Source organism: Vigna unguiculata, chromosome 7, assembly GCF_037176805.1.
Source record: "Vigna unguiculata cultivar grain cowpea cultivar isolate G323 ecotype 2 chromosome 7, ASM3717680v1, whole genome shotgun sequence".
In the NCBI taxonomy this organism is placed as follows: Eukaryota; Viridiplantae; Streptophyta; class Magnoliopsida; order Fabales; family Fabaceae; genus Vigna; species Vigna unguiculata.
In genome coordinates, this window is record NC_140798.1 from 5,816,402 (window position 1) to 5,841,347 (window position 24,946).

Below are 24,946 nucleotides of genomic sequence, written 5' to 3' on the forward strand. Positions count from 1 at the left end.
GATTCTTTAAAAGTACATAATTTGTTTTAAATGACTAATTAAAAAAAGTTTTTTTTCATACTAATGTGTTACCTCACTTGAATAAAAAAAAAGCATTTATAAAAAAAAATCTATGTTAGACTTATAATCTCACATGTCACCTAATATGAGTTGTCATTTTAGAGTGTCTTTATTCGACCGAATTTTGAAAGGGAAAACATCTATCTGAAATATAAAAAATATAACTTATTATTAAAAAAACTAATAATTCTTATAGAAATAGACAATAGCCACGTAAGCCACGTACGTTAAATTCCTTAAAATGTGTGCCATTGTCATATTTTTTTTTCAACTGTATCTGTGAAACTCTAACACGATGGCATATTAGAATCTTTATATTTCATGTATTTTTCATTTTATCAATATTCATTCTATTTCTCGATAAAGGTTAATCATGGTCAAGTTAAAGCAAAGTCTTCTCATATAAGGAATGTGATTATGAGTACCTTATTTGATTTCATTGTCAAAATACCTATCTAAAAAACAGTAAAAAATGTTTTAGTAATCTTTTATTATAATTTCCATTCATAAGATTACTCTCAAATGAAAGACCAAATCATGGTAAATTGAGAGTACAATTATTGGGGAAAGAAGATGGACAAAGTATAAATATGAATTCATAGTTAAAAGGATCTAACCTTGTCTTGAAGTTTGGCTCTTTAACATATAATCATAACAATAATCATTGAGTTGAATTGTTCTCTCCAAACATCTTTGCTGGTCCAATTTGAATAATCTCAAAATGTAAAAGATGAATTTCATCATCCACAGTTAAGTAACCTACATGAAAATGAATTAGTAGTAATTAATATATATTAAAACAAAATTTAAACTATCATTAATACGTTTGAGATTTTCAAGACTAATAAATGTTTTCCCTGTTACGAATTCACATGACTTCCTAAGCGCGCTTTAAAATATTAAATAATTGTTTCATTTCATTGGCGAGGAAACTTCACAATAAATGATACCTTTTTCCATAAATCTTTTGTCATTATGTAACAGTTTCTTCTGATGAATAAATCCACTCGCAAGCTGATCTGGCACTCCATCGTCCACATGATTGTTTTCACTGTTCAAGAGAACTCTCAATAAATAGAGCCTCTCACACCGTTTAGGTTTATAAAAACATCAAAGGAAGGTGAAGTAAGAAGATACCTTTGCTTTCATCTTCATGTACTATTATCTATTTTTCGCATGGCATGTGTATCTTTCTTTCTATGCTTTCTATGATGTTTGCTAAGGATGTTCCTCCTTTTTAATTATTTCAGGTGCCATGGCTGGAGCGAGGGAGCAAGATCAGTACATGCCAATAGCAAATGTGCTGAGGATCATGCGAAGGATCTTGCCACCACATGCAAAAATCTCCGACGAAGCTAAAGAGACCATCCAAGAATGTGTCTCGGAGTACATTAGCTTCATCACTGCCGAAGCCAATGACCGATGCCAGCGCGAACAACGTAAGACAGTGACTGCTGAAGATGTCTTGTGGGCTATGGGAAAACTTGGTTTTGATGACTATGCTCAATCTCTTTCTGTTTACCTGAATCGTTATCGCCAAAGTGAAGGAGAACGCATGTCTGGGGGGAGACGTGGTTCTACTTCTGTTCCTCCAATGGAGCTTAACCCACCTTTTCATCATTATCCTCCTCATGGCTTTGGAATGTTTGATTATGATCCATCACACTCCATAGCTTCTTCTTCCAGATCAGGTGGATTTGTTCAAAACTTTGACCCTTATGCTAATCCAAACCCTAATCCAAACCCTTATGCTCATCCAAACCCTAATCCAAACCCTAATCCAAACCTCCATGAGTTTGACCCTTTTGGTAATCCAAGACCTGCTGATGAAAATAATAATAATAATAATAATCATCGCATGTGAATGTGTTTGTGCATGCAGCTACATTCACAAGGTCCATGATTCTGGTGTGAAACTACTACATGCAGAGACTTGATGATGATGCTAGTGTTTTAAGTGTTTTATTTTATGTTCTTCAGTTTGGTTGTGTGTTTTCTATTCGAGACAGTGTGTCTCAGTTTATGTTTTGATGCTTCATGTATAAATATATGTGTATGTATAAAAAAAATGATAAAGCTTCTTAATTTTCTCGAAGGCTGTCACAACGGCCTGCCAATTCTCGGGCTGGGTTTGCAGAACCTTCTGGAACCCTTTCCTTGATCCGTCCCTCTCCTCATGCCACGTGGATGGATACTCTCCCTTGTCGCCATTCCCTTCCAACCACCGCGCCCGCTCTTGACTCTTCTCCCTCATCCTCTTACCGTCGTCTAGCTTCACCGTTAGAACTCTCCCGTGAAACTCTACGCCGTCAAACTCAACAGCTCGCATCGCCGCCTTGTTATCGTTTGAGGTTGGAGGTGTTTTGAGGGATTTGGAGGGGCGGCGAGGGGTGGCGGAGTTGCCGGAGTCTGAGGGAGGTTTGAGAGAGAAGGAGATGGTGGTGGTGACGGCGGAGGGAGGGTGGTGTTGGTGGATATGGATAAGTGTGAGGTGCTGAAAGAGAAGGGTTCCATTGTTATCGTTTAAAGTTTGTTTGTTGTAGTGAGCACCACCTCGCGACTCTCCACTGCAGGGATAATACGTAAGATATTAATTTATTACATTTTTTAGAAGGTACAAATAATTATATAAATAAATATAATATACGGATTAAAACTATAAAATATTTGTTGGTTATTTGTAATTTATTATTTATGTGTAAAAAATGTTTTTTGTTATGAAATAAAACAGATAATAGAGAGAATAATAGATAACAGGGAAAAGAAAAAACACTAGAGAGAGAACAGATAGATAATGAGAGAATAGGGAGCAACAACTTATCTATGTATTATTATTAATAGGAAGAGTCTTATTTATAGATACAACATGTAATCCATAAAGGAAATAAATCAACTTAGATAATACAAATATTTAATAAAGAGTAATAAATCATATGAGTACCAATCATATGAGTAAATGTGTATCAAATTAATGGACAATCATTAATTCATAACCACTCCCATTGAGTGTTCATTGATAAAGAATGTGCCTCGTTAAAACCTTATTAAGAAAAACCCTTTGGGATAAAAAACCTAGTGAAGGAAAAAAGTACAACATTTTGTATTCTTTAATACAATATAGTTTATCACATATTCTATTTCTCTCCCTCATGTAAACTTACATGATTAAGGTGACAGAGTCCGAACTTGTGAATCATTTATTCAAAAGTTCTTCTTGGTAAAAACTTCATAAATAGACTTGCCATATTTTCAGATGAATGAATTTTTGGATATCTATATCATCTTTCAATTGAACAATACACTATTGTCTTCATATATGGTTGTTGATTCCATCTTTATCGGGGATAGTCACAAGTTTCTTGCACATGTTGAATTATAGACCTTAGCCAAACATATTCACAACTTTTCGCCTAATTCTGTATGATTAGACAATGTTGCTACTATTATTTGTTTCATATACCTTCATGAAACCATTGTGCTACCACATGTGAACAAACATCTTGTTTGTGATCAACCATTGTGACATTGTGAGAATATGTAAAATAACATGCATATACATAACTCATTGGTCAGAATCTGAATCATTTGGATGGAATAAGCTCATATTCGTAGTACCCTTAAAGTAATGAAGTATATGTTTTACTCCAAACCATTTTCTTCTTGTAGTTGAAGAAATATATCTTACTTAACAAATTTACAACAAATGCAATATTAGATTGAGTATAATTAGCAAGATACATTAGTGTTTCTATGACACTAAGATATGGTGCTTTTGGACCAAGAAGATTTTCATCATTTTCTTGAGGTCTAAGAAGAGTCTTTATCAACATTTAACGACCTCACAACTATTGGAGTGCATAATAGACATGACTTGTTCATTTAGAATATTTTAAGCACCTTAATTATATAAGCCTCTTGACGTATAAAAACACCTTTATTTAAATACTCAATTTCTAATTTCAAATAAGACTTTGCCTTTCAAAGATCATTCATCTCAAATTATTTCTTTGAGTAATCAATTGCCTTTGTGAGCTCATTAGGAGTTCCAACGGTGTTTATGTCATCTACATAAACAATAATTATGGCAAATTCATTTTTGGATCCTTTCATATAAGTACAAGAACAAATAGGACCATTTCTATATCCTTCTTTTAATAAGTACTCAATAAGACGGTTATGCCACATACGTCCTGATTGCTTTAATCAATAAAAGAGCATGTTCAATTTTATTGAATAACCCTCTTTAGAATTTGTCTTGTTGGGCAAATAAAATCCTTCAGGGATTTTCATATAAATATGATTCTCAAAAGAACCGTATGAATATGTTGTAACATCATCCATTAGATGTAAATGCAAATCTTGTTGTGCAACTAGGATAATCGAATATTGCAATGTTGTTGCATATAATACCAGTGAATATGTTTTTTTCACAAATCAATACAAGGTTTTGTGAACAACTTTGAGCAACCAATTGCTTTGTATCTAACAATTTCACCATTCTTAATTTGATTTTTGCACAAAAATCCATATGTACCCAACGGGTTTCACAACTTCAGGTGTGCAAACTATACGTCCAAAAACCTTTCGTTTAGCAAGCAAATATAATTATGCTTCTTTGCATATTTTCATTTTGGTTAATATTTTCTTTGCCGGCAATCTTCAATGATCATTGCTTTTTGATCCTCATTGTCATTCATAGCATTCGTCGCTATGTTATAAGTAAAATTTTTGTCAATGTTAACTTCATTTTGGTTCCATATTATATGATTCATGACATAATTTATTGAGATCTCATCATTTTCAACAATTTTAGGTACCTGAGGTTCTTCTGCAATCGAACCATTAATTACGTCAAATGAATCTTTTGGGATTTCAACCTTTTTTATTAGGTCATTTTGCATTTTAGCTCCCTTTCTCATTCAAGAGTTTTTTATCTTTGGAACTAATAGGCCTACCACGCTTCAAACGTGTCTTTGGAATTAACAAGCCTACCATGCTTCATGCATTTTAATTGTACTAATATATGCGTAGTACAAATCATCCAACTGATCATGTCAAACAAGGCATTCATTTTGATTCGTAAACTTCTGGTTTACCATGACATGCATTATAACTGTACTAATATACGTGTAGTACAAACCATAAGAGAATGTGGATAATTTCTCCAATATACTTCTTTTTTTCAACTCAATCGTAGAGATATAAAAATATTTCATATATTTTTCATTGTTTGTCTCAATATAATATCTATTTGGACAAATATCCTTGAAACTTAATAAGTTTCTATTCAAATTCTTGGTAGAAGTATAATAGTTTTTCTAAAGCCTTCAAATATATTTGTAGTACTATAAATAATACTAACATTGATGTCTCGCACTATCAAACAAGAGAAAAATTTATTACTCTTGAGAATTGTATAAGTTGTTGCACTATCAATAAGACACAACCTTTGGTACTAGTGTCAACATTTGTTCTTCATATAAACGTAAATATCAGTATGATTTTTTTTAACACTCTCATAACCAATGAAGTGATCAATGCTTCCATTTGATTTAGCAAAGAAAATAATAGTATCAAGATGAGTAACATCCATATGACCATAATCAGAATCACCATCTTCATAACCAAAATGTGTTTCTATGTTCTTCTCATTATTTGTAAGATGCTACAACTCAAATGGTCTTTACCACCGTAATGATAATATATACTTTCATCTTCTTTTGTCAATATTTTCACATTTTCCTTTTCCCTTTTTCACATTATTGTTCCCCTTCTGGTGACAAAATGTGTCTTTGAAATTTCCTTTATAACCATGTTCATAATCAATATCACGATCATGATCATGAAAATATAAATCAAATGTTGTTGCATTCACTTCTGGGAATGAGCAGTTTAGGCGGATCTCATGATTTTTCATTAAAAGTTTTATTACTTTGTCCTGCCAGCCATATATAGGCATGAAATAAATTCATAATATTTGTGAAATCTCTTTTCACAATGTTTTGTCGCATGAGCAAATTAGTTGTTTAGATGCTTTATTTTTTTATTTAATGGTATCCCAATATCCATGGCATCTAAATGTATTTCAACATTTAAAATTCAATATAAGGAATTTTTCCTTGTAATATCAAGGGTCACAAATCCAAATTTTGCAACGTTTCGCGTGTTTAGAACTAACACATAAAATAATAATATTAATAATAATCATCATCATCAAAATAATAATAATAATCACTGTCATAATAAAAATAAAAATAATAAGACGAAGATGAAAATTGATAAAGTCAAACAATTCTTATCACAAGAGGAAGAATATAAGGTAAAATTATAAATTAAGAAAGGATTAGAAAGAGCCTGGATTGAGACACGCAGAGCACCGTCGTTAGAGAGAAAAATCTTCCACTAGTCCTCAATTGGTTTGAGCATCGTGCTGATAACATTTTATGAAATAAAGCGGATAACAGAGAGAATAATAGATAACAAAGAAGAGAAGAAACAATAGAGAATAGAGAATGAGAGAATAGGGAGCAACTCATCTATGTATTATTATTGATAGGAATAGTCCTATTTATAGATACATCATGTAATCCATAAAGGAAATAAATCAACTTAGTTAATACAAATATTTACATAAAGAGTAATGAATCATATGATTTGGGCTTGAGACAAAAAGCTTCCTATCATTAAATTGGACACAAAAATTGGGATTAGTGGTATAATTAGATCTATGTAACCCATATTGGATTTATTAACAAAAGCAAAGTAAAAGTGAGGATTAAGTGGGTTAAAAGCTCATGAGGAGTTGATTTACTTAACAAAAGATAGCCAAAATAATGGTAAAAATCTACATTATTAGGCTTGCATCTTCCCTTTGCTTTCTATTTCTTCCCTATCTCTTCAATTTGTAAAACCTAGGTTCTCCATCATGGAGAGCTAAACCTATTTGTTGAGATTAGATGTAATGAACTGAATTCTTGTGTATTGTGTGATGTTTATCCATATGCTTTTCCATTTCTATGTTAGTATTTGACTTCCATGCTTAATGCTTACTTTGGTTTGGTCACCCATGCGTGATTTGTGGTTCTTGAGGTGTTGGAAAATGTCTTTTGAACCTAGAACTGAAATTGAATACCTAATGGAACTTGATGAGTTATCATAAACTGAAAGTCGCTAGGAATATGATTTGAGTATTCTTGTGAGTTATTTTTGACATTAAATCTAAATTGAGATGTTTGACAATGCATGAGAATAAAGTGAATGAAATCTAGTCTTGACAATTGTATATAATCTATGATAAAATTCTGTTGCACACCAAATGTTTGATAAAATACCAAAAATAGTTTCTTTGTGTTTTTGTGAGCTTTGTTTTTTATTTGAGTTGTGATTTAGGAGAGTTGTCATGTGTTGCACAAGTCCATGTGGAGAGAATGAAATTTATTACTTGTTACATGCGATCCGTGCACTTGCCATTTTTTCACATAACAAAAGGACACTTTAAATCCATTTTCCATTAGCTGATTTACACAAATTTTGATCAATGTTAGGTACATAAAGAACATATGATATTACTTTTGTACCTAAGCTCGTTGAAATTACTATGGTTCCTTTTCCTTTTGTAGAAATATAGTCATCATTCCCTATTATGACCTTCGAGACTTTAGTAGGCTTTAAGTCCTTGAATATAGTTTTATCATACACCATGTGGTTGGTACAACCACTATCAATCAACCAGTATTCTGAGTTACTGTTTCCTAAAAAAGATGTTGCAAATGTTGCTAGAAGAATTATGATCTTCTTTATCTTGCTCAACAACTTGGGCATTGGCTTCATGTTGAAATTTGTTCCACAAATTATAGCTTCATGTCCAAGCTGATTACACTTTGTGTCTGGTCTTTTCCAACATTTGAATGGTGGGTGACCCAATTTTTCGCAATGCTAACAAGGTTGTTATTCTAGTGAAGATAGTTGTTGAAACACCGACAAAGAGATATGATTTTGCCTTTGCTTTTTGAGTGTTTTTCTCCTTGTGACTTTGATTTGGGCCATGTTGGGATTGTCAGGCTTTCTGAGTTTTTTTCTCCTTGTGACTTTGATCTGGGCCATGCTGGGATTGTCGGACAATGGAAGTACTTGGTAGTCCTCTTCAATGGCTTCCTAAAGATCCAAAGCCTCTAGGTAAGCTCCCATTTTCATAACCCAGAGAGATCGTAGTTTGCCCTATTAAGGACAGGAGGAGCTAGTTGGGAGAAACTTGATTCAACATCCATTTTTCACATGTCCGTGAGAAGACAACTTGCAATACCAAATTATTGAAGTTATGAAGAGAAATAATTGACATAGGAGTAATAGAAGCATAGTACGAGCACGTTGGTGTTTTAGATTTAAGGTTAGAGTTCTCTATATATAGAAATTGATGTATTGTTTCAAACCAGTCAATTACATAATATTTTTTTCTTTCAGCTTAATCTTTTCAAGTTGATATTACAATTATTTAGAACATATTTTAAGGAAGTTTGTTGTTTGTCTGAGTTATCACGTTATCCATTATTAGAATACATTTAAATAATTTGTCTTACATTTGAGATGTACATGTCTTGGCATGAGAGGGGTGTGTTGATGACCCTACATCTATTAGATATAAGGTAAATTTATATTGTATAACTGGATACAAATCTTACCTTACAAGTTGATTTTGTAGTGTTGAGTTAGACTTAAAGGTCTACTTCTTAAGATGATATCAAAGGTCCCGAACTTGGGAGTCCCTCTTTTGAACTTATTCTTTATCGACTTGGCTATGGTTTAATTTAAGGTTGCTTGAAGTGCACCATTTCCTTTGATTATCGGGTTTGTCTAAAGTACATCCAACTTGTAGTTCTACCTTTATTCTTTTCATAGATGTCGTTTGTTGGGGCAGCCACCATTGTCGAAGTTGTAATTGTCATCAGTGATGGAATTTTTTCTACATTACTATTTTGTTATATTTAGGGAAGACTAGGTTCTTAAGCTTGCCCATTTGAGACTTGTCTCTTTTTTTAGAGTCTACCCGAAATACTTTCAACAATGTTTCTCTCTACAAAACTTCTTTTGTTTTCTCTTTCTTTTTTTCAAAAATATTTTCATTGAATTTTTTGGATTTGTTTTAATGATGGGATTGTCATAATTTTGGAAAGATTGGAGTCTTGATTTTTTTTGAATGAATTATTTATGAAAATTGTCAATTCAGTTGATTTGAAAATTATTTGATTGAATCTTTTGTGGTAGAATTTTGACCTCGTGAGATTTTGAGCCTTATTGATGGATAGAATATTGATAATTCAATTTTCATGCTCTCATTTTATGACTTATTACATTCCCTTGGAATTTTTATTTCTTTATTTCATTTTTAGCTTAGTTTTGCAAATTTTTGGAAATTTATGAGTTATAGTAAATATAGCTTAAGATGCATGTTTTTCAATTAAAATTAAGATTTGTAATGCTTTGACCATTGCTGATTGTTTGACTTATAACTTCTTCCACATATGTCCATTTGAGCAAAAATTTGTTGCATTGGATTTAGACTAAAAGAACTTTAATTTAAGTATAATAACCCGTGCACTAATAAACCATTAAAAATGATTAATCTTCTTAAACTGTCCAACCGGACAATTCAAGATTTATGTTAATTTTATAAAAACAAATATAATTTTTTTCAAAAAACTTGGAAACAATAAATAATTTTCGTTTTGAATCTCAATGCGACAACAATCTCAAACAAACAAAATTTAAGCATATAATTCACCAATTTTAAAAATAGAATAGTAAATCAATGTATTAAGGATATAATAATTTCAATAAATAACGTATATTAAAATCATATTTCAAATATGTAAAAATATTTGGCACAACAAAGGATCATAAGAGCGGGAGAGAGCGAGAACGACGATGAGAGCAAGAGTAAGAGTAAGAGAGAAAGACCAACAAACATGAACCAAACATCTAAGACAACAAGAATGTTGTGACACCTTAAACACAATAGACCAAGACCAATACAAACATGCAATGTTGTGGTGCCCCAATGCGAAAAGGTGAAAATGGCCACCAAAATGCAATGGCGCATCAAGACAAGAAGAAAAAACATGTTAATAGGAGGAAGAGAAAAATAAGAACGAAAGGAAGAGATAAATTTGAAATGAGAAGAATGCAGTGATGAAGGAGAAGAGATAAATGGAAGACAAAAACGACTAATGAAAGCTATAATGTAGGAAAACATGAATTTGCAATGACAAAGGAGAAGAATGCAATGACGTTAATAAATAGGACCTTTCACAGATTGTAAAAATTCATAAATTAACCCTATGAAAATGAATATAACCTTCGATTCTAGAAAAATGTGAAACCTATACCCTGATTGCATGAGTATAGGCTTTAGTTATTTGAAATAACCGAAACCTATACTCATGCAGCTAAGGTATAGGCTTCGGTTTAACCTAGAATTGAACCCTATACTTTGACACTTGTCGCGACCAAAATCGCGAGGAGATGACAAACCAAAAATAAAATTTGCAAAACCAGAGTTTAGAGTCGCCACCATAGTTTATTTTGGAAAACTACGGAAAAAAAAATAAGACAAGGTCTGCAAAAAATCAGATTTTGGGTCCGGGAGTCGGTTACGCGTAGAGAATGTATTAGCACCCCATAGTGTCTATCCTAAGACGGTACCTTTAATTAAACATGCAAAAGGATGTGGTTTTCAAAATATTTAATTTTCCCAAAAATAATAATAAAAGGATGTACTAAAGAAACAATTTTTTTTTTTAGTTTTTTGGACCCGATGAGGATTAATCATCGCTCCTACGTATCTCCATTCACCATAGAGAATCAGAGTTACATAGTTTTATATGAAAAACCTACTTGAGAAAAAATTTGATATTTGTTTGATGGATTTTGAAAACCTTTTTATATTGTTTTGGAATTTTTAATTATTTGGAAATGAGTGTCATACGACGCGAGCAGCCGGAAAAACACAAAAATTAAACAAAGAAAACTGTTTTTTATCTTTAGTTCTTTATATTTTCTTTTATATTTTTTAGAAAACGAATTTTGAAAAATTGATGTCACGTAATGCGAGCGGCCGGACAAACATTAAAAGGGATGAAGAAAACTATTTTTTGTGATTTTTAGAATAAAATATTTATGAAAAGTAGAAAATAATATCCCTTAAGTAAAAGACCAAAGTTAGGTGTAAAACAAAAACGCATTCAATATTAAAAGATAATGTAAGAAAAAGAGAATGAATAAATAAAAAATAATAATAATAATGACATACCTACTACACTTCTTAATCCCTCACTAGTGCAGGAAGGGCTTTTGGCAGCGGTTATTTTTGTCATTTTGCCCAGTTCTAGAACCGAGACATATTAGGACGAGGCAAAAAAGGTTAAGTTTTTACCTCGGATCTCAACCGAAGCAGAAACTCCATATTCTGTCTCGGTTCTGCTGAGAACCGAGGCCATATGTGCCTCTCTGCATTTTCAACATCTCATCTTCTCCACCAGAAACCCTAGGCAGCCACCATGGTTCCACCATAGCTCCATCAACCACCGCCACATCCGAAACTCAGAACCAAAGATCTGCAGCCACTGCAATCTTCTCCTTCATCGTAAGAGCAATTTGTGAATCGTGCCACCACCATGGAACCTCCATATTCTTCATACGCGAAAATGTGAACATCACACTTGCATAAATGCAAACAAAAATCAACCATCTGCAGCAAATCACAAACCCTAAATCGTGTCTCCTCCCCCAAATCGCGAAACCACCTTCGTCGCAACGACAAGTTTCTTCACGTTGCCGCCACCTACACGTCTCGCCACCATCAACGATAGATCTCCATCCACGCACAACATCAGTCTGCCACGCACCTGCAACACAAGGAACTGATGCCCACTTCGCGAGCCCCAAATTACACTTCGCCAAGCCAGAACACGAATGAGCCAAACGTCAAGTAGTCGCGAGTGGTCGGAGCATAACAGCAACAATGGAGGTGGGTGGCTGAGAGAGAGAACGCGCACGCGAGGAAGAAGAAGAAAAAAAGTGATTCGCAATTTTTGAACCCTAACGAACCTTTTGGCCTCGGTTAAATTTTTAACTGAGGCAGAAAATAGTTTTTGGCAGCGGTTCAATTCCACCCGAGGCAGAAAATAATTTTTGGCCTCGATTCAATTTTTAACTGAGGGTAAAAAACAATTTTTGGCTGCGGTTCAATTCCAATCGAGGCTAAATATCATTATTGTAGTGGCATTTTTGAAATATTAGCCAACTTTTAGGCTTCGAGTCTTCAAAATCGAGGCATATCAGACCTTCTGGCACTGGTTTTCTAGTGAATCGAGACATAAAAGTTGAAAAAATTGCAAAAGTGTTATCGCGCCATTTTATGCTTCGGTTAACGAGAACCGATGCCTATAACGCGAGTTAAAAGGCCAAAACTGCACTAGTGCCTCTTCTCTTGTATCAATCTCACTCTCTCATTTTGTATATTATAACTACCTTTTCTCTTATTTTTCTTGCCTCCTTTTCTATTTTTTTACGAGAGATAAAAAAAGAATGTGTGTCTATGTGGGTGGTAATGAGAAGGAGAGAGGAAGTGTAGATAATATTTTGTTTTCTCTCTTTTTTTTCAATCCTTTTCTCCTATGACAGACTGCGTATTCATATTCACACATCGCAATATCAATGCAATTCTAGCCTTAATTGTAAAGAACAATATACAAAAGGAATTGGTCATGATAGCAATACATTAGGGAATCATCAAATCGTAGCAAATCAAAACACAAAATCAATCATCATCAATAATATTGATTCTAATCATTAGAAGAGATATTGCTTCTAATTATTAGAATCATATCACTATTTTCTCTATCAGAAACAAAGGGTACATTGGGTTCTTGGGTTTATGAGAAGGAGTGTGATAATTAAAAACAAATTGGGTTCTTCCTTCTTCTTTTTCCTTTTGTTCTCTTTTTTTTTCATCTCTTTTTTTTCTTTTCTTTTTTCTAAAATTAAATTTCGAAAATCTGTGAATTTTTTTTGTTTCACCTTTTGTTTATTTACCATTAACTATTTTTTTTTATTTTATCTTTTTTACGAAAATAAATTTATTCACCCGGACAAAATTGGATATTGACAACATCTAAGGTAAAGCCTTTAAAAAACGTGGCGATTTTTAAAATTATTTGTACAACTAGATAGACTTCGATTTATCCTATAATTGAAGCTTATAATGTGCAAATAATTTCAAAAATTTGATCGCGTTTTTAAAGGTTTCGTTTTTCTTGAAACCGAAGCTTATTAGGTGAATTTAAATAATCTTTATGGGCTAGTTTTAAACGGGTTTCACAATAGCGTTTGAGTTGTTTACACCATTTTATACATTTCCACTTCAATGTTAGTTGAGAAACACGTTTGAAACATCAAATAAACTTAACAAAATTTGGTCAAAATAACTAAGTCTATGCATTTATAAAAATGATAGACTAAATTGGTTCAAAATTTCTAAGTTAGATTAATTTTAATTTTCACTAAAAGTTAAAGAATAAAAACATATTTAACATTTTTATAAATATTGTTTTAAATAAAGTTCTGGTACCAGATTAGTCAAGAGATAAACTTGGTTCGCTTAATTCTTTTATTCTTTTGTTCACTCTTTATATACTAACTCTTTATTTACCAGTGCATTCTATTGAGTTATAAACCACCTTATGAGTTTTATTTCAGTGGATAATGTTAGCATAAACTCAGAATATGATCCTAATATTAATTCTAATGATCAATCATAAACAATATCCATACTCATAAACATGTTGTAAATAGTAAACGGAAGCGTACCTGAATTAGCCATAACGATGTTGTTCTCTTCGTTATTCAGTGATCTTCCTCCTGTAGAGCACCTTTATTTTCCTTTGGTTTTCTCTCTTGATGGGGATAGAGAGAAAGGAACAGGAACTTGAAAAGTACGTTATGACTCTGTGTGCTCTCAGAAGGGGACCACAACCATTTATAAATTGAATTACTTAAGTTTTAGTATTTCTAATTTGGCCCCTCATCAAATTAGAAATTACTAAATGGTCTCTACACAATATTTATTTTTATGACATATGTCTTTAGCCAAATCTTTAATTTAGTCAGATCACTTCATTATTTGTATGGCCCTAACACATTTAATTATATATCATATACATGCATGACCCAAAATTACTAACTTATCAACCTTTCCTTTAATTGTTGAAGTTTTAAGCTAATTTTTTGTTTTTAATTTTCATGACTCGGGATCTTATCTATGATAAGATTTTTTATTTTATGACACATAATTAACTGAAAAGACTTATTTATATTACAATTTCAATTGACAAAAAAAATGTGGTGGTGTAAAAACAAACTATTTACATTGGTTAAATTAGAAATCCACCGAAAAAGTGTCTTTTACATATGATATTTTACTCAACATAAAAAGTTGGTGTATTCGAAAATCTAAAACAATTCAGAGTCCCCCCTCCTCCACTGCCCTCCATAATCCACCGCTGTAGCCCTTGTGATTTCTGCAACTCCTGTCCACTCCTCTACTTATTGGTTCAAACTCTTTTCTTCTCACATATTTCTATATTTTTGTAATGTATTTAGAACCATTCAAAATAAATAGGTGAATATACAACACATGAAATGTTTAACATATTGTTGGTCATGTTCTAATCATATGTCGTTTAATTTTCAAATAAAAATCTTGATTTATAAACATGTTCTAATCATATTATTGGTTTTAAAATTTTGGTTTCAATTGAATCTTTCTTAACAAATAAAGACTCACTTGAGTCAAATAAATATAAAGAATAAAATGAATCACATATAGATCAAATTAATACCTCGTAACCACCCATCAGATATTGTTTTTGTGTCTTAATAAATTTTATATTCAAGAAGATTTATGCCTTTTTTAAGTATCTACGATAGTTATTAGTTAATAGGTTTATTATATGCATGCGTTATTCCCAAACATGAAATGACACAATTTTGTTAGTGTATGTTTTGTAGTTCAAATTATGTGATTGAAATTTTTTTTATTACATCAAAGGTTTTGAATTGATAAAAAAAAAACTTAATTTAAAAAATACATTTTTAGTTAGTCAGTGCAAGTAAACCAATCTAAAATGTCTAACATATAACAAAAGAGTTTTTTAATCTTGGATTCCACCTCAATCAACCGATATATCACATGAATAATTAACATATGATTTACGATTTTTAACATTATATACATTTAGGTTAAGTTGATTCTTTAAAAGTACATAATTTGTTTTAAATAACTAATTAAAAAAAGTTGTTTTTCATACTAATGTGTTACTTTAATAAAAAAAAACATTTATAAAAAGAAAAATCTATGTTAGACTTATAATCTCACATGTCACCTAATATGAGTTGTCATTTTAAAGTGTCTTTATTCGACCGGATTTGGAAAGGGAAAACATCTATCTGAAATATAAAAAATATAACTTATTATTAAAAAAACTAATAATTCTTATAGAAATAGACAATAGCCACGTACGTTAAATTCCTTAAAATGTGTGCCATTGTCATATTTTTTTTTTCAACTGTATCTGTGAAACTCTAACACGATGACATATTAGAATCTTTATATTTCATGTATTTTTCATTTTATCAATATTCATTCTATTTCTGGGTAAAGGTTAATCATGGTCAAGTTAAAGCAACGTCTTCTCATATAAGGAATGTGACTATGAGTACCTTATTTGATTTCATTGTCAAAATACCTATCTAAAAAACAGTAAAAAAATGTTTTAATAATCTTTTATTATAATTTCCATTTATAAGATTTACTCTCAAATGAAAGACCAAATCATGGTAAACTGAGAGTGCAATTATTGGGGAAAGAAAATGGACAAAGTATAAATATGAAATCATAGTTAAAAGGATCTAACCTTAATGTCTTGAAGTTTGGCTCTTTAACAGATAATCATAACAGTAATCATTGAGTTGAGTTGTTCTCTCCAAACATCTTTGCTGGTCCAATTTGAATAATCTCAAAATGTAGAAAATGAATTTCATCATCCACAGTTAGGTAACCTACATGAAAATGAATTAGTAGTAATTAATATATATTAAAACAAAATTTAAACTATCATCAATACGTTTGAGATTTTCAAGACTAATAAATGTTTTCCCTGTTACGAATTCACATGACTTCCTAAGCGCGCTTTGAAATATTAAATAATTGTTTCATTTCATTGGCAAGGAAAATTCACAATAAATGATACCTCTTCCATAAATCTTTTGTCATTGTGTAACAGTTTCTTCTGATGAATAAATCCACTCGCAAGCTGATCTGGCACTCCATCGTCCACATGATTGTTTTCGCTGTTCAAGAGAACTCTCAATAAATAGAGCCTCTCACACCGTTTAGGTTTATAAAAACATCAAGGGAAGGTGAAGTAAGCGAAGATACCTTTGCTTTCATCTTCATGTACTATTATCTATTTTTCCGTCGCATGGCATGTATATCTTTCTTTCTTTCTATGCTTTCTATGATGTTTGCTAAGGATGTTCCTTTTTAGTTATTTCAGGTGCCATGGCTGGAGCGAGGGAGCAAGATCAGTACATGCCAATAGCAAATGTGCTGAGGATCATGCGAAGGATCTTGCCAAAACATGCAAAAATCTCCGACGAAGCTAAAGAGACCGTCCAAGAATGTGTGTCGGAGTACATTAGCTTCGTCACTGCCGAAGCCAATGACAGATGCCAGCGCGAACAACGTAAGACAGTGACTGCTGAAGATGTTTTGTGGGCTATGGGAAAACTTGGTTTTGATGACTATGCTCAATCTCTTTCTGTTTACCTGAATCGTTATCGCCAAAGTGAAGGAGAACGCATGTCTGGGGGGAGACGTGGTTCTACTTCTGTTCCTCCAATGGAGCTTGACCCACCTTTTCATCCTTATCCTCCTCATGGTTTTGGAATGTTTGACTATGATCCATCACACTCCATAGCTTCTTCTTCCAGATCATCAGGTGGATTTGTTCAAAACTTTGACCCTTATGCTAATCCAAACCCTAATCCAAACCCTTATGCTAATCCAACCCCAGATGAGTTTGACCCGTTTGGTAATCCAAGACCCGCTGATGATAATAATAATAATAATAACTGCATGTGAATGAGTTTGTGCATGCAGCTACATTCACAGGGTCCATGATTCTGGTGTGAAACTACTACATGCAGAGACGTGAAGATGATGCTAGTGTTTCAAGTGTTTTATTTTATGTTCTTCAGTTTGTTTGTGTGTTTTCAGTTCGAGACAGTGTGTGTCTCAGTTTATGTTTCATGTTTTTCCTTTATGTTTAAAAGCAGTTTGTGTTCATTGTAGTATCTTTCTACGCAGTGTTGAACACTTTTGTATCCTGAACTACTATGATGAATAAACAAGGTTATGTCCTCAAAGATAAATATTGTGATACCATTTTATTTAATGATAAGAAATTGCACCGCAAAATATAAAGTTTTGATTAGTTTATAATTTATTATAAAAAAAGTTCATGTTTTTGATATTTTATAAAAATTAATTATGTTAATGAGATTTTATCAAGTATTTTCTTATAATTTTCTTTATAATTATTTACATTTTAAAAATGACAAACCAGAAGAAATAATTAACTTTTGACATGTAATAATAAAAGGTTCCAGTTTAGTTTTATAGTATATAATAACAAGAATGTTGTGAGTATTTCACATCCGTATGATTTACATGAAGGAAGAAAAAATGTTTTTTATATAGATATTTTGATACAAAAATATATGAAAGTATATACTCAATCAATAAAAATGATTTAAAATTTGTAAACTATGAACATTTTATTGTTTATAATTAACTGTATATTTATTTTATATGATATTTAAAAGAAATACATGTTATTAGGTTTATAATTTGTTAAAAAAATAGAGAAGCAGTATACATTTACAATATCTCTAGTACTAATCTTAGTTGTATTCAGAAATTGATCAATGTGGGATCCCCTTATTATTTTTTTAATTTTTAACTGCATCAGACAGTTTAAAGGAAATAACTCATTTATAATGAATTTAATTTCCTTTAAGAATTTATTTTATATTATTAATGAATATAATTTATGTTTTCCATGAATCATAAATTATTGTTATTAATAAAACATAGGAAATGAATGCTAATTCATTGAGAGTGAATTAATAATTTTATTAAATGTGTACATGTTGATGCAGAGAAGCAATTAATTAAATCAAGATGGTCCAAGGAGGTGCACCGAAACAAGAGTCCAAGAAAACTCGTAACGAAAGATACACAAAACGTCAACTGTTTTGCCTCGTAATAATCTAACATGCGACAAAACTGACATGACATACGTAATACTGTTTAGCTCAAGAATCTAAGCAAATTTATTATTTAAATAAATAAAAAGAAAATAAAGTAAAATAAAGAATATATATTTATATGTATTTATGAAAATTACACAGAAACTCTTTCGTAATTCTTTATATGTTAAGATCATATATAAAAGTATTAATAACATGTTATAAACTTTTTCACTAAATATTTTTAATAAAATATATTTAAGTCATTTGATTAAACTTCAGAAACATTATTTATGAAAGGGATATTAAATTAGGTGTTAAATAGAATATCTGAGATGGTTTTATTGAGATTGTTATGATATTATGTACCAATATGTATACTACTTCTTGCTTGGAAAGTAGAAATATTTATTGTTTATCTTTATTGAAATGCAATTTTGATCATCCTTTACTCAGTTCACCAACATCATATTCCTATTTTATTTTTATTTTATTTAAAAAAGAGAAACATTGAATCCCTTAATTATAAAAATTATTAAATATGTTTTTGTCTCTCAAGTTTCAGTAAAATTTGAAATTAGGTTTTCTTTTTAACTTTTAACCAATTTAGTCATTCATCTTTAGAAATGTGTGGACTTAGACCTTTTAACAAATTGTGTTAAGTTTATCTTACATTTCAAGCGCATTTCATAATAATATTTGAGTTGTTCACACTGCTTAACACATTTTCACTTCAATATTAACTCAAATATTATCATGAAACACGTTTTAAATGTCAAATAAACTTCATAAAATTTGGTTAAAATGATTAAATTCACACATTTTTAAAGTTTGAGGACTAAATTAGGCCAAAATTTTGAAGAGGGACTAATTCTAATTTTTAATGAAAGTTAAGGACTCAAAAACATATTTAACACTTTTAAAATATATAATCTATTAGTTTTACAAATTTTATTTAGCTTTTATTTTTCAAGTAATTATCAAAGCATATATTGAAATTAGTTAACAAAAACATGTCATCATAAATGTTGGGATATCCTAGAAGAAAGAAAATTGAGATATTCAATTATGGGTAAATTGCAAGATAAAGAACATAGAACTATTCTCTTTTAATAATAAACTTCTTTCTTTTCATTCCTTAAGCTAAATATGTTTTTGATCCCTTAACTTTCAGTGAAAATTAAAATTAGTCTCTCTTCAAAATTTTAGCCCAATTTAGTCCCTTAACTTTAGAAATGCATGGAATTGTATCCTCCCAATACATAGCTAAGGATCTACAAAGAGTCTCTAAATGAATTTTCTGTTTTAAAGTGTAGAATTGTATCTTTCCAAGTGTTCAAAGTGTTTGCTCTCTTGGCATCTTTGCAACTGTCCACTTAGCTTTGTATTTCATTTTTAACTACCATGTTTACTTAATTGGCAAAGATCACTAAGGTCTTTCTGGCTTGTTGTGTGGCTGAGCTATCAAATGATTTAGTTTTACAAAGCGAGTAAGACTCACTGCTAAAAAGGAAAACAACAATATGCAAGTGCCATGAATCTAAGTCTTTTCCAATCTTCTTTTTCTTTTGCCTTCTTTTCTCTTGCAACTCAATCTCTTTTTCTTTTACATTCGTTTGAGCACACCCCTTATTGATTGAGTTTGATACATTCTTCTTTTGTTTTGAGGTGTCTCAATTCAAACTACATTTTGCATTTTTGGGTACGCTTTCAACATACCCCAACATTGTTCCTTTTTATCCACTTCAAAACTCATCATTCCCTTCATGGTACACATACCTTTGTTTCAACCTTCTCATCATTAAGAAGGGTTTGATTACCTACATTCTAGACTCGGGATGAGTGTTTTAGGCCAAGGTTAAAAAATGGTATTTTCAGTGAAAATTAGGTATGATGGTTGTTTGGTTCTAGCAAAATATTCTCAAGAAAACTTGCCTTGATCATTTCCATGTCATTCATGCTTAATAGATATAAAAAATGCAACACAAAACTAGTGACTCAATCACTTAGGTGCTTCTTTCATTCTCTCATGAAGTGTTTGGCTCACTCATCTTTCAAAATCAAACTCACTACTTTGTGTCAAGCTTTAGCCATAAAATTGTCCTACATTGTGTCAATTTCTATTAAGAACTCATGATTCATCCTTCTTTCTCTTCTTGCATTCACAGATTTTCAAAATAGTTATCAGAGTGTGTCCTTTCTCTCACTCTTTTTTTTCTCTACTCGTTCCTAATCCAACAATGTCCAAAAAGGTGTTTACATCCTATAACACCTATGCATACTTAATAAAACAACTAGTCTCAAAAACATTTAAAACTAAAATTCAAATGCATTAATTTAAAGTGCAAAAATTTAAAATGAACTTTGTTTTTATTGGTTGATGGTTGTGATGGTTCCTTCATTGCTCTCTTAGATCAGATAATCCAAAGGTTATCTCAAAGTCAAAGAACTTGTCATAACCTTGCCCTTCTCCTTCTATTGTTGTTGTTGCCTCCTCATTGTTAGAAGGTTGTTCATATCCTTTTTCTCTTTCATTTTTAGATCCTCCAATGAAGGGGTCATCTTCAGTCTCCTCAAATGCACCAACTTCATTATTGGTGCCTTTTGGCACCAACATATGCATTAATGCCTTCTACATTTTCTGAACCACCAACATTAGTGGTTGTATTGTTGCTTGAATTGTGTTGTTGTGGCACATGCTCTGATTATGGTAGCTCAGGCTATTTTGGTTTTGTTGTTGCATTTGGTGTCGCACCAACAACCATCTCTTCTTGAAAAAAATTGTCCCCCTCAGGAAAACCTATAAAGGCCATGAATTCCTTAAGGGCCATGCATTGAAGAGGTTGATTAGGTTGTTGTTGTTGAGAAAAATTAAATAGGATTAATTGAAGGGCCATTTGAGCCTTATGGCTTGTTGCAACTACTGCTACACGTATGAAAGATGTGAATCAATGGATTATAGGGATTCTTCTTGTTTCTTGAGCTATATGTGTTGAAATTGTGCTCTTGCGTTGGGCTGAGGTTCTAGCATTAGGCCTTGCATATTATCCAACTTATTTGTGCAATTGGCTTGGATATATACCTTGTTGGTTGTCAATCTCAGCTTCTTCCTTGGATAAGGTGGAATATCCACCCCTTGCATTTTGCACAATGTAGTGATGAGGCTTGGGAAAGCTAATGGTTTTGCAGTTCCTTTGGATGTGGGCTATGAGACAACTATCTTACAAATTTCCATTGTAATCATGTTTGCAATATTCGCTTGCGAGAATTTTTCTTTTATTGAATTTTTTTATATTTTTGCTAATTCTAAGAATCGATATTGAAAACAAAATCTAAAAATTCCGAAGATTGTATGAAATCTCAAAAAATACCGAGATTTCGTTAATTACTAAACATATGACTATTTCTATTATTTTATCGATTAGATAGAATCTATATCCATATAGATATAGATATTTGAATTACTTCATTCACGAGGAGCCGTATGAGGTGAAAATCTCATGCATCTAATAGGTATCCTTGTATGATGCAAAAAATCAATTATACTTGTATGATGGTGAGGCTTGATACGTAGGAGTTTAAGGTCACATTTGTAAAGAGAAATGTCATCCAAATTTGGGGCACTGTCTTCATGCTAGCTTGTGGTATTCTTTGAGGCTGTCTGGACGAACATCCTTCTTAAGATTTGAAATTCTTTCCTCTACTTCTTTGATGTGGCTCCACCAACTCCTAGAAATTCCCTTATTGTATCTATGTCATACATATTTTTTTACACTTAGACCCAACATGATCTGCCTTTTTCATTTTCTTGTTTTAGAGGTAGATGTTCACATAAAACTCCCTTACAATGAGTTCATTGTAGTGGTTTTCTGGTTTCATCAGTTTTTGCCATCTCCTCCGCTCAATAACTCTGGTGAATTCTTCAAATTCACCCACAATAATCTCCACCTTCTTTTAGTCAATATAAATCTTTCCTCCAACTGGAATAATATGATTTTCTTAGCCCTAGTGAGGAATCTAAATCGTCATGTCACCGCAAAATTCTAACCATTAACCCATAATTCTCATTTAATTTATATTGTATTTTGTAATGCAGTTTGCTCATCAATGTTCATGCAAGAATGCAAGAATAAATTTTTCAAAGAGAAATGGACATGCATGACTAAAAGTATGAAATCTAAGGTTTTACCATTCTCCAAATCATTTTTTCTTAAAGGGGTTAAAATGAAAAATATGTGAGCTTTGAAGATGAAGGATAAAATGATTTTCTTTTACCTGGATGGGTGTTGATGCAAATGTAGACGTGGGCTTGAGAACTTGAATGAGATAAGCTTAAGGAAATGACGTTTGGAAGTTGAAAAGGCGCACAAAGTGAGTGGTGAAGAGTAGTGGGGTTTTAAAATTGAGTAGTAGTTTATATATATGTTAAGTTTAAAATTTTAAACTTTGTCTCTTTAAAACCCTCGTTTTGCGGTTGAGCACTAAGATTGTTGCCTGAGCATTGTTATTTTCAATTAAAACTTTGTTTATTCACTCTACTTATATTCCTCTCAATGTTTCTCAACCTAATTCTTAAAACTAAATACATCCTAATAATAAATATTAAAAGATAATTATTCACAATATAAACAACTTAGGGTGTCTCCCAAAAACGTTTATTTAACGTCTTTAGCTTGACGCCTGGTTCATTAAGGAACTTTGAGTTTTGTTAAGGTAGTGTCTTTCAAAATCTCCACCATGATAAATTGTCACACTATGTCCATTCACTACCCAATTTATCTTAATTTTAGGGTCTTCTATCTCTATGGTTCCATATGGTCTTATCTCTTTGACAGTGAAAGGTCCTGAACACTTTGATTTTAATTTTCCTAGGAAAAGTTTCAGCATTGAATTGAATAAAAAAATTGGTTGTCCTTTTCTAAATTTTCTTCTTTGAATATTCTTGTCATGATACTTCTTTACATTGTTCTTGTAAATTTTGGAAATTCATAGGCTTGCAATCTCATTTCTTCCAATTCGTGTATTTACAACTTCCTTCTTTCTCCAACATATTTTAAGTCAAAAATGAGGGTCTTTAAGGTCCATAATGCTTTGTGCTCGTGTTTTACTGGGAAGTGACATGTCTTCCTATAAACCAACTAAAATACAGTGAGCCCAATTGAAGGTTTAAAGGTTATTCTATAAGCCCACAATGTCTAATCTAACTTGACAGACCAATCCTTTCATGAATTAGCTACTGTCTTTTCCAAAATCCTTTTTATTTCTCTATCAGACACCTTGTCCATTGGTTTGATGGTGATATGTTGTTGCTACTTTATATTTCACATAATAGGGTTCTTGCACCCTTTTAAGCTTTGAGTTGCAAAAATTAGTTCCCCCATCACTAATGAGGACTCTTGGTGTTCTAAACCTACAAAATATGTTCCTTTTCAAGAACTTGACAACTATTTTTGAATAAACACTTTGGACTGTTGCGGCTTCAACCTATTTTGATAGAGTCCTCAACCACTAGAATGTACTCATGAATATTGCATATTGGTAGTGGTCCAACAAAGTTTATTCCTCAACAATAAAAAATTTCCACTTTTAACATGTATTGTAGGGGTAACTCATTCCTTTTTGTTATTTCACCATTCCTTTGACATTTATTACATTTCCTGTAATGTTCATGAGCATCCTTGAAAATAAGGAACCAATAAATTCCATATTGTAATACCTTGGCCATTGTTATTTCCCAATTATAGTATCCTTCATGTGGTGAATTATAATAGTGCTATAGTACATCCTTTATTTTGTCACCAAATAGGCATCTCCTCACCATTTCATCTGCACTTATCTTGAAAATATAAGGATCATCCCGAACATAATGCTTGGCTTCCTTTAATAGCTTTCTCCTTTAGTGTCATTGATACTCTTCTCGAATCGTACCAGTTGCTTTAAACTAAGGCCTTTCTTTTATTGACAACAACATCTCATTAGGAAAGGTTTCCATGATCTCCTCTTCTTTGCTTGTGATTTCAGAATTAGTGAGTCTGGATAGGTGATCAGCCACAAGATTTTCACTTCCTTTCTTGTCCTTCATTACCAAATCAAATTATTGCAATAATAGTATCCATCTGATCAATTTAGGCTTTGAATAAGATTGTGTAAGCAATATTTGATTGTCACGTGATCAATGAATACTGTGATGGTAGATACAATGAGATATGCTCTAAAATTTTCTAGCCCAAAGACAATAGCCAAAAGTTCCTTTTCTATTGTGGCATAATTAGTTTGTTCTTCATTAAGCACTTTCTTGGCATAGTGAATGACATCAAACTGTTTGTTCTTTCTTTGCCCTAAAACAGCTCCTACAACATAATCACTTGCATCATACATCATCTGAAAGCTAAAACTCGAATATGGTGCAGTGATTATTGGCGTTTAGTTTAACTATTGTTTTAGTGCAATAAAAGCTTCTTCACATTCTTCATCAAAAACAAATTTGATGTCCTTGATCAGTAAGTTACTTAGAGGTCTA

The 24,946-nt window shown here is 31.8% G+C and overlaps 2 pseudogenes across 4 annotated transcripts; both read left to right on the plus strand.

Annotated features, from left to right (window-relative positions):
• The first annotated feature begins 1,171 nt into the window (after positions 1 to 1,171).
• LOC114191466 (nuclear transcription factor Y subunit B-1 pseudogene) lies at positions 1,172 to 2,147 on the plus strand (annotated as a pseudogene). 2 transcript variants are annotated; one of them, XR_014996597.1, is made up of 2 exons: positions 1,172 to 1,185; positions 1,311 to 2,147. The product of XR_014996597.1 is annotated as a nuclear transcription factor Y subunit B-1 pseudogene, transcript variant X2 (transcript). The 2 variants fall into 2 exon arrangements; XR_014996596.1 differs by having other exon boundaries at positions 1,175 to 1,215.
• A 14,273-nt stretch (positions 2,148 to 16,420) lies between these two features.
• LOC114192597 (nuclear transcription factor Y subunit B-1 pseudogene) lies at positions 16,421 to 17,536 on the plus strand (annotated as a pseudogene). Of its 2 annotated transcripts, none has more exons than XR_014983907.1 (2): positions 16,421 to 16,538; positions 16,671 to 17,536. The product of XR_014983907.1 is annotated as a nuclear transcription factor Y subunit B-1 pseudogene, transcript variant X2 (transcript). The 2 variants fall into 2 exon arrangements; XR_014983906.1 differs by having other exon boundaries at positions 16,475 to 16,570.
• Positions 17,537 to 24,946: the final 7,410 nt, after the last annotated feature.